Raw genomic sequence first — 8,624 nt, 5'->3', positions numbered from 1 at the left:
TCAGTGTATATGTGTGTCTATAGTTTGCTGTTCACAGAATGTGTATAAAACATATATATATATATATATATATATATATATATGTATATAAAATAAAATATCAGATGGAGGTGGTTGAAAGACTGGCCGGTCTCCTCCTGGGCCCATGGTGACGTAGAGGCCCAGAAGCCCTGAGGGATGGTGGAGACCAGCATAGGGGAAACTGAGGCAGGGAGGAACTCAGGGTGCATGGGGGGCTTTGTCCCTAAAGGCAACGAATTGTCCTAAAGACAAAAACCGGAGCTGATCGTGGACCCGGACGCTTATGGCCTGGTACAGTAAAGGCACACTTCCAGCTGGGCGGGTGGGCAGAGCAGTTGCCAGGGTCTGGGGTTTAGGGGGGTTGGTGATGGGAAGGAAAAAGAGGTGGAACAATCTCCACCACCATCCCCGACAGGGGCTGAAATGGGGGTGGGGAGTGCCTGAGGCTGAAGGGACCAGCCCAGGAGGCCCAATCTGGGAGTCCCACTTGGAAGAACAGCTGTCCGTCCCCCCATAATCACGCTGTGCTCACTGACTCTTAAAGACCCCTGTACCTTCGCAAAATCCCCACCTCCCACCACAAGAGGTCTACACCTCGTCCAGACACCCCCAGAAAAGACTCCCAGGCCTCACCAGGCAGTACAGAGAACTGATGTCAGGGGCTTGGAGACCTGGGCTCGACCTGGGCTCTGTCCCTGACTCATCCTGGGCAAAAGGGTCTGAGCCTGTTTTCTCACCTGAGAAATGCACAGAATTAAATGATACCTAGGACAGTGGGTAGAAGGTGGGGGAGGGGGCAGGGTCAGGAGGGGTCACCGTGGGTCCCCTCAGAGACGCACAGAGTAGGGGGAGACTGTGTCCAGGGCTGTGAGTGCCAGACCATGAGGAGTTGGGCATGATGCCCAGGGTGACTGTGGGTGCCCCCCTAAACCAGGTCGCCTCCCTGTAGACCACATGACCCTGACCAGGGCAGCCCAGGACCCTGCCCAGAATCAGCGAGCCAGGCTCCTTGCTTCAGGTGCAGATGGCAGGGGAGAGGGGATCAGGCTCTGAGATGGGGTGGGGCCAGCTGGGACGCCCAAAGGCCTCCTGCTCTTCTGGGCTCATCCACCAGGCATAAGAGATGAAATTATCTAGAATGACCCTTTATTTATTTATTTATTTATTTAAAAAAGACGACCGGTAAGGGGATCTTAACCCTTGATTTGGTGTTGTCAGCACCACGCTCAGCCAGTGAGCAAACCGGCCATCCCTATACAGGGATCCGAACCCGTGGCCTTGGTGTTATCAGCACCACACTCTCCCGAGTGAGCCACGGGCTGGCCCCTACAATGATCTTTTAAATGATGTGGTTATTGTGCCCACTTTACAGATCAGGAATCTGAGGCTGAGAGAAAGGCACTTGCCAAAGCCACACACCATTCATGAGCCAACAGCAGGACAAACAGCCTCAGCTTCCCAGGCAGGAAGGGGAGGCCAGGCGTTTCAGCCCCTAACCTAGACCCGAGATGCCCTGGCTCCCTGACTCCCGCAGAGACGTGGGGAGTGGGTCACATTCCAGACAGGTGGCACTGCAGAGACAAAGGCTGGGAAGTGGGAAGCCCAGTGGATTAAGGCCAAGGACAGCAGCCAAGTGCCTCTCAGAGTGAAAGGGGCAAGGAGGTCACACACAGCACTTTCCAGTTTACAAGTGGCTTGGGTGACCCTTGGGTGGGTGGAGCTGGTGACCAGCTCGCTGTTCCACCTTGCAGGAGCCGCACGTTTCAGGGGCTGCAGGTTTCTCCTTCCAGCCCCTCCAGGGCTAACAGTATTGTGGGCACGAGTGAGCCCCCCTGCCCCATCCCCTTGGAGACTACCCCTGCCCCTCCCCTGCGACACCCTCAGGGAGGGTGGGCAGGGGCCAGGTTCCAGCTTCCTCACGTCCAATTCTGAGCAACCAGGATCTCCCCAATTCTGCTTTTTCTGGGGGACCTCCCCCTCCCGGTGCCAGCCCCCACAGGGTGAGCCTGGGCCCAGCGTTGGAGGTCTGGCCCCCCCACCCGCCACCAGCCCCCCATGCCCAATAATCCCTTTCTGTAATCATATCAGAGCTTGAGAGACAGGCAAGTCACCCCACGTCACAGACGAACCCGCAGAGGAGTCGGGGAGTCGCCCGCCTGGTGAGGGGCTGGGGCTGGCACCGGGCTCCTGCATTCTGAAGTCTGCTTAGCCTACAGTCCTAGAACTAACCCAGACCCATCCGTGCTCCTCCCCAAGTCTCTCTCCCACTCCTGTGCTTTCCTATCAACCATTCCCACTCTAGTCTGAACCAGCCGCCCCTGCACTGCCGGGGACTCCTTGCTTCTCTTCCAGCTCCACTCCCACGCCTTGCTGCCCTCTGCCCCGGCCTAAGGGGGCTTTTTAGGGTCGCTTTGGAGCTCGTCCCGGTTTAGCAGCCCACCTGGGAGGCTCCTCAGAGCCCTTAAGATGTAGGAGCAGCTCTCTGTGACAGGTGACAGCTCTGACTCCTCGTTCTGCTCCTTCGTGGGTGCAGGAGGGTTCTTCTGGCTGTTGGGGACGACAGGGACAAAGACAGAGGTGAGAAAGTCCAGAGCGGCGGGGGCGGTGAGGCTGGGCCCCTGCGGTCTCTTTGTATGTAGCCGGCAAGCAGCCCAGCTTAACCGGGGGAGCCCGAGCTGCTGTGAATCAAGTTTTTAATTAAATATGGACCCTGATCAATGAGGAAGCCAGCTCTAGTGGGGAGGGGGAGGCTGGGCAGGGAGCCGGGGGCCTGGGAGACCCACAAGACCCTGGGCAGTCCCTGGACACCAGCGGCCTCAGTTTACCCGCTGCAAACTACATGTAGATATGGGTGGGACTAGGAAACAAACGGGACCCGCCTGCCTTTGGAGTCTTGCTGCGTGGGCAGATGTGGGGAGCGGTGGGGGAACCACTCAGACCTACGGAGTCACTTGCACAATGGCAGATTCATACAGAGGGGGACAAACACAGAGAGAGATGCGTCCATGGTCGGGAGCAGCCCACCCTGCCCCGACCCTGGTGCACATTCACCCTAGGACACGTATGTGCAGACCCCGACTCGGGACCTGCATCCACCCTCGGCCTGGGTCTGACACATGCGAGGCGGCACAGGGGCGTGAGGACATCCGGGAGAACGCCCTCTCTCTCCCAGGACGCAGGGCCGTTTTGGAGACCTGTGCTGGCGGCTGGGGGTCGTCCGTGTGCCCCGAGCTGCGCCGGCCAGACCACCTCTCCAGGCATCTGGGTAGATACTGCAAGACCCTGCTCCCTAGTGCTGGGGGGTTTGGAGAGGGTCGCGCCTGCCTACGGAGAGAGGGGATGCGTGAATAGAGAACGCTGGGTGCGGGGGGAAGAGGGGTCCCTGCGTTTCCAAGCAGTCTTGTGCCTCCACCGGCAGGGTGGGGGAATGTCTGTGCCCCGGTTTCGGGAGAAGCCACCGAGTCCAGCTGGGGCTGCCACGTTCTTCATGTCCACCCTTGGGAGGTGTGAAGATCCCAACCCGAAAGCACCCAGCGCGCACCGGCCCTGCACAGTCTGGCGGGAGCCGGGCGCGCACGGCCTGACACCGAGAGATCCGGGCCACCCGCCCTGCACTCCCGCGGCCCCCGAGCCTCAGCGTGGGGTCGAAGGCAGAGCGCAGCCCCCAGCAGACGCCCACATCCCAGCCCCGGGAAACCCCCCCTCGCCCCGCCGGTGGGAGCAGCCTCGGGCCGCGGCGCCCTTGGGCGCGCTGGCTCCTTACGCAGCAGCAGGAGCGCGACGAACGCTCCTGTCCTCTTCTCCACCTCCCTTCTGTGTTTCTCTCCCCCGTTCTTAAAAGACTCCACATTATTAATTTTTTCTATATGTATATTTTTTGCTTTGTCTTGTTTGTGGCTGGCCGGTTCGGGGAGCCGACACCGCGCTCTAACCAATGGGCTCGCCGGCCCGCCCTGTGCATTGCTTTTGTTTGTGTTTGGTTGTGCGGTTGGCAGGTGCAGGGATCTCAACCCTCCACTGTGGCGTTTTAAAACAGCTGACACATTCACCCGGTTCCGTTTCCCCCCTTCTGCAAATGAGGTTTTACTTTTCCTTCAGGGAGGCCGCACTTCAAGCAGCTACAGGGGCAAGTTTTTATTTTTCTTGGCCTTTAAATAATTTTTTAACATAAGCGAGAGCCCGTGTTTTGCGTCCCCCCCGCCACACCCGACCCAGTCATCCCAGCCCGGTCCAGGGGCCGTCGTTGCCACCTGCCCAGTATTCCACGCTCTGGTCGTTTCATTCTTTGACGACTTCCCGGCCCCACCGACATTTAAGTTGTTTTAAATTGTTTGTGGTCACCATAGGGCTGCGGCGCATACGTCAAGGGGGCGGGTCACTTTGCCTGTGCGAGTTTATCTGTGGATTAATGTCCCGATAATTGAAATGCTGGGTCAGCCCCTCCCTTTTCTGGGTTGGCCTCTGTCCTTTTCTTATCCCTGGTTCCTTTCCTGTCATCTTTTTCGAATCCATTTCCAACCACTGGCTGCTTTGTCTCCTGCACATTTTTTTTAAATCAGAGCTCTGTGTGTGTGTGTGTGTGTGTGTTTGGCAACTTGGCTTGCCCCTGTTTGAGGGGGCCTGAATGGGGGTCTCCCCAGCTGAATGTCCCAGCTGAGAGCTGTCCCCGGACACCCCCGCCCCCAGCGGTACAACGTCCAGATGGAGCCACTGGGGAGGGCGGGCTCAGAGTCGAGGTGGAAACGCTCATTTCCCTGATAAGTCTTTGAAAGGCTCAGAACTAATTTGAAAATACGGCTATTAAAATCCCATCAGGGGAGGTTGGCGGGGAGAGGGAGACAGAGGGGGAGGGAAGGAGGAGGCGGGCAGGGACAAGGTGGGGACCAATGAGGGGCTCTGGAGGCCTCTGGGGGTCCTCATCTGGGGGCCGCGTCCTCTCCCTGGAGAGGACTCCGTGGCCCCCACCTATGGAAACCCCTTTTCTGGCACCCCCAGGGGTGCAGAGTGTAGACAAAGAGGATCCAGCTTTGTGCTCCAGCCCTCCCTCTCCCACTGTGACTCGATGTGTGACCTTGGGCAAGTCACCCACCACCCACCATTTCTGGTCTGGAGAGGCCACTGGGGATGCTCAGAGCAGCCCAGGCCAGCGGGGACAAGATACCAGGGCGGGTGGAGGCATCGGTGTTCCCCACATCTGGGGCCAGGCTGCTGGTGGCTGGGGCAGGACGTGTTACCAAGGAAACCAGTCATCATCCCAGCTGGGGACCAGGCTCCGTATTGAATTGTGTGCTCCGTGATGCCAGAGCCCAGGGCCAGGGGACAACCGGCTCCAGCTATTGCTCCTGAACCCGCACCCGTGTCCATGCCTCAGCCCACCTGGGAGCATCGTCCAGCCATTGTCCTTCCCTGCAGCCCAGCCTTCAGGGGCTTGGTCCTTCTGTGCCCCCCAGGCTGACGTCTCCCCTGGCTGGGGCCACCCACTTCACCAACCCTCCCCCAACTGTCCCCAATGCCTGGGCTTGGTCTCCAGTTCCATCCTCTGTGCCCAGGCATGTCCCCACATGGAGGCCTCCCCCCACCTCAAATACCCCACCCGAGTGCCACGTCCATACCCCAGCTCCGTGTTGGGGAACTGAGTCACCGGCCTTGCTTTCCACTTACCCACGATTGTTAGAGGGACGCCTCTTCCCCGCCGGCTCTGGCTGTGAGAAGCCGGGGCTGCCTCTGACTTGCCGCACACAGTAGGTGCTTGATAAATGTGGCATGAGTGAGTGAGTGAGTGAGCGGGCTGCAGGGCCCGAGGCTGGCATTCATTCACAGCTTGCTTCACAGATTCTCCTGACCCCTGCGTGGTGGCACCATCACCTCCACTTACAGACAGGGACACCAGGGTCCTGGGTCACTGCGTCGACTTGATAAACTGGGAAGTTGATGCCCGCAGAGACCAGGGTGTGGGTTTAAGGCCACTCGGCCCACGGAGCCTGGCCTGGTGTCCCCATTGGCCAGGAGTGGTGAAGGCAGCCAGGCAGGCAGACAGGAGCTGCATTCCACGTGCTGGGACACAGCAGCGACATCCACACCCGCACCGAGACTCTCCTGCACCACACCAGGGCCAGCCACACATGAATGACACGCTGTGGTCTGCTGACGCTGGGTCTTCCCCCATCACTCATGGCCACATCCTCGGAGCCACTCCCATCCAGTGCCCCTCCAGGTCCCCATGCAGCCACCCATCCCACGGGCCATACGGATGGCTCTTGCTGCAGTTACAGGTTCTCCCGGTCTCTCACACGCATGTGGTTTGCATGTGCGTGGCCACCTCCTCCGCTGCAACCAGCGCGACTGCTCGTGGCACACAGACCCCCACTGACCCGCCGCGGAACCCGGGGGAGGCAGACACCCCCGTTACACGCCCAGCTGTGGGCGGGCTTCTGCGTTGTGAGGGGATGGGAAGTGGGGGGAGAGAGAGAAGGAAGGAGGGGGGAGGGGAGAAGGGGAGGGGGAGGGGCCAGGAGGACAGGTGTCTTTCAGAGGTCACCTGTCAGAGGATGATGCAGGTTATCAGGTGCGACTCCAGCTCTGGCTGCAGCCACTGAGGGGTGACTGAACCCAGGGGCTGCTACCTTGCTGACTCAGATGTGTACTCCCTGCTGAGGGTGCTCCGGGGGTCCTGCTGTCTTGCCCAGCCCTCCAGGTCAGTGGCCACCTGGTTCTCCCTCGGCAGGGTCCTCGAGTCTGGGCCGAGACCCTTCAGTGCCCCACCACCTGCACAGGGGGGTAACCCAGGGGCGTGTCAGTCCTTGGACAAACACACTCAGCCACTGCCATAGACCTGTGCGGTGCTGGGCAGCAGAGGGGTCTCAGGCCCGATGGAGTTAGGGCCAGAAAGAGGAACAGGGGGCAGGGGCGTATCTCAGGAGTGAGGCAGGGCTCTGCTGTGGGTGAGGGAAAGGACTTCCTGGGGGAGGGGCCATTGCTGCTGGGCTTTGAGGGATGTGTAGGAGTTCTCTGGCTGGGGCAGTCCAAATCCCCACTCCTGACTTCAATTTCTTCATCCCTCCTCTCTCCAGGAAGATTCTGGAGAGGTGCTGAGGCTTGAGACCTGCCCGGAAAGGGAGGGGTGCTTTATGGCCACACAATAATGGGTCCCAGAACCCAGCTCCCCTCAGGAACCCCCAGAAGGAGCTCAGGAGCCTCATCTCAGCCCCTCTATATTCAGGACTTTTGTGGCTAAACCCCTTTCCACATCCTGGCAAGGCAGAGACCATGATTAAGACCTTCTTACAGTTGAGGAAACTGAGGCTCAGAGGGTCCTACACCCAGCAGTGATCGGGGGCAGCCAGTCTGACCACGCTCTTGGGCCCCTGGATGGTCTGCAGGCCCCAGCAATTTTCTAGGAAGGGAGGAAGCAGGAGGGAGTGGGGCAAGTCCTGGGGGTTTTGAAGAGGGTGGGCTTTCATCCTGAACTTGAGAGGCCCCCCCAGTTCACCTCCCTTTGCTGTCCCCACCCCCAACACAGCCCTTCCTGGGCTGGGGCAGAGACGGCTGCCCCCTGCCGGACACCGCGGGAACTGCAGGGACAATTGAGTGTTCCCCGTACTCCCGGGGACACCTCCCCAGAGATTTCCTGATCCTGCGCCTGCAGAGAATAAAACGACCGGCTGCACTGGCGTTAGAGCTAGTGGGACAGACCTGGGGACAACTACTCCGGGAGGTCAGACACTGCAGAAAGGCCCACCATCAGCACGTTTGCTGGGCGCCTTGTGCACGGGCTCAGGTTTGGGGATGGGGTCTCAGTCTCTTCTGGATGGCCTTTGATCTCCTCCCAGGGCCCCTGGGACACTCCCTTGCAAGAACCAGCCTCGGATCCTCCTCATCCCTCAACTCCAAAAAGCACTGATCACGGTGGGGGAGACAGGCTGGGGTGGGGGCGCGCCCGACGGCTGAGGTCAGAGCATCCTGGGATTATTCGTTCTCAGTAGCAGAGCCTCCGGCCCTGGGGTCGTCAAGGAAGGGGGCAGAGCGGGTAGAGAGTGGGCATCTTGTCGGACGCAAACCCTGCCTCTGTGGGGCCCCTGGGTAGAGCGGGTTAATTGTTGTATGTGCTGTGGTGAAAATAAAAAGAATGAAGGTGGGGTGGGGGAGGGAGGGTGCAGTATTAAACCGGGGGGTCAGGGCTGGCCTCACAGGGAAGAAGCTTGAGCAAAGAGCAGAAGGAGGTCGGGGAGCCAAGAGGAGGCTTGGAGAAGACCCACCGGCAGGGACGCACCAGTGCAAAGGTCCTGGGGTTGGGCTGTGCAGGGCGAGGCCCGCCTGGCAGGGAGGAGGGATGACAGAGAGGGGCTGGGTGGGGACGGGGAGGGCCTCCCAAGATAAGGAGCTGAAAAGTGGCCAGCGCTGAAAAACGCTTGAGGGAGGCAGGCCTATCGCCCCAGTTTTGCAAGAAAGGGGATTGAGGCTCACCCAGTGTCCTGGGGAAGTGCGATCCCCCCACCCCAACCCAGTCCCAACAGTCCCACAAGCCCACCCAGCCGGATGTGGTGGGAAGGGTCTGTGTCTGGGGCCACCCTCCATCCCCCCCCCCCCCCAGGCCCGGGCCCCCC

General features: G+C 59.9%; 1 protein-coding gene across 1 annotated transcript in view; it reads left to right on the top strand.

The window, feature by feature from the left end:
* ONECUT3 (one cut homeobox 3) overlaps positions 1-8,624 on the top strand; it is a 22,095-nt gene that overhangs the window by 6,387 nt on the left and 7,084 nt on the right. The window lies entirely within an intron of this gene.

This window comes from Galeopterus variegatus, unplaced genomic scaffold (genome assembly GCF_000696425.1).
Source record: "Galeopterus variegatus unplaced genomic scaffold, G_variegatus-3.0.2 Scaffold2290, whole genome shotgun sequence".
In the NCBI taxonomy this organism is placed as follows: domain Eukaryota; kingdom Metazoa; phylum Chordata; class Mammalia; order Dermoptera; family Cynocephalidae; genus Galeopterus; species Galeopterus variegatus.
This window is presented reverse-complemented; position numbering and strand designations above follow the sequence as displayed.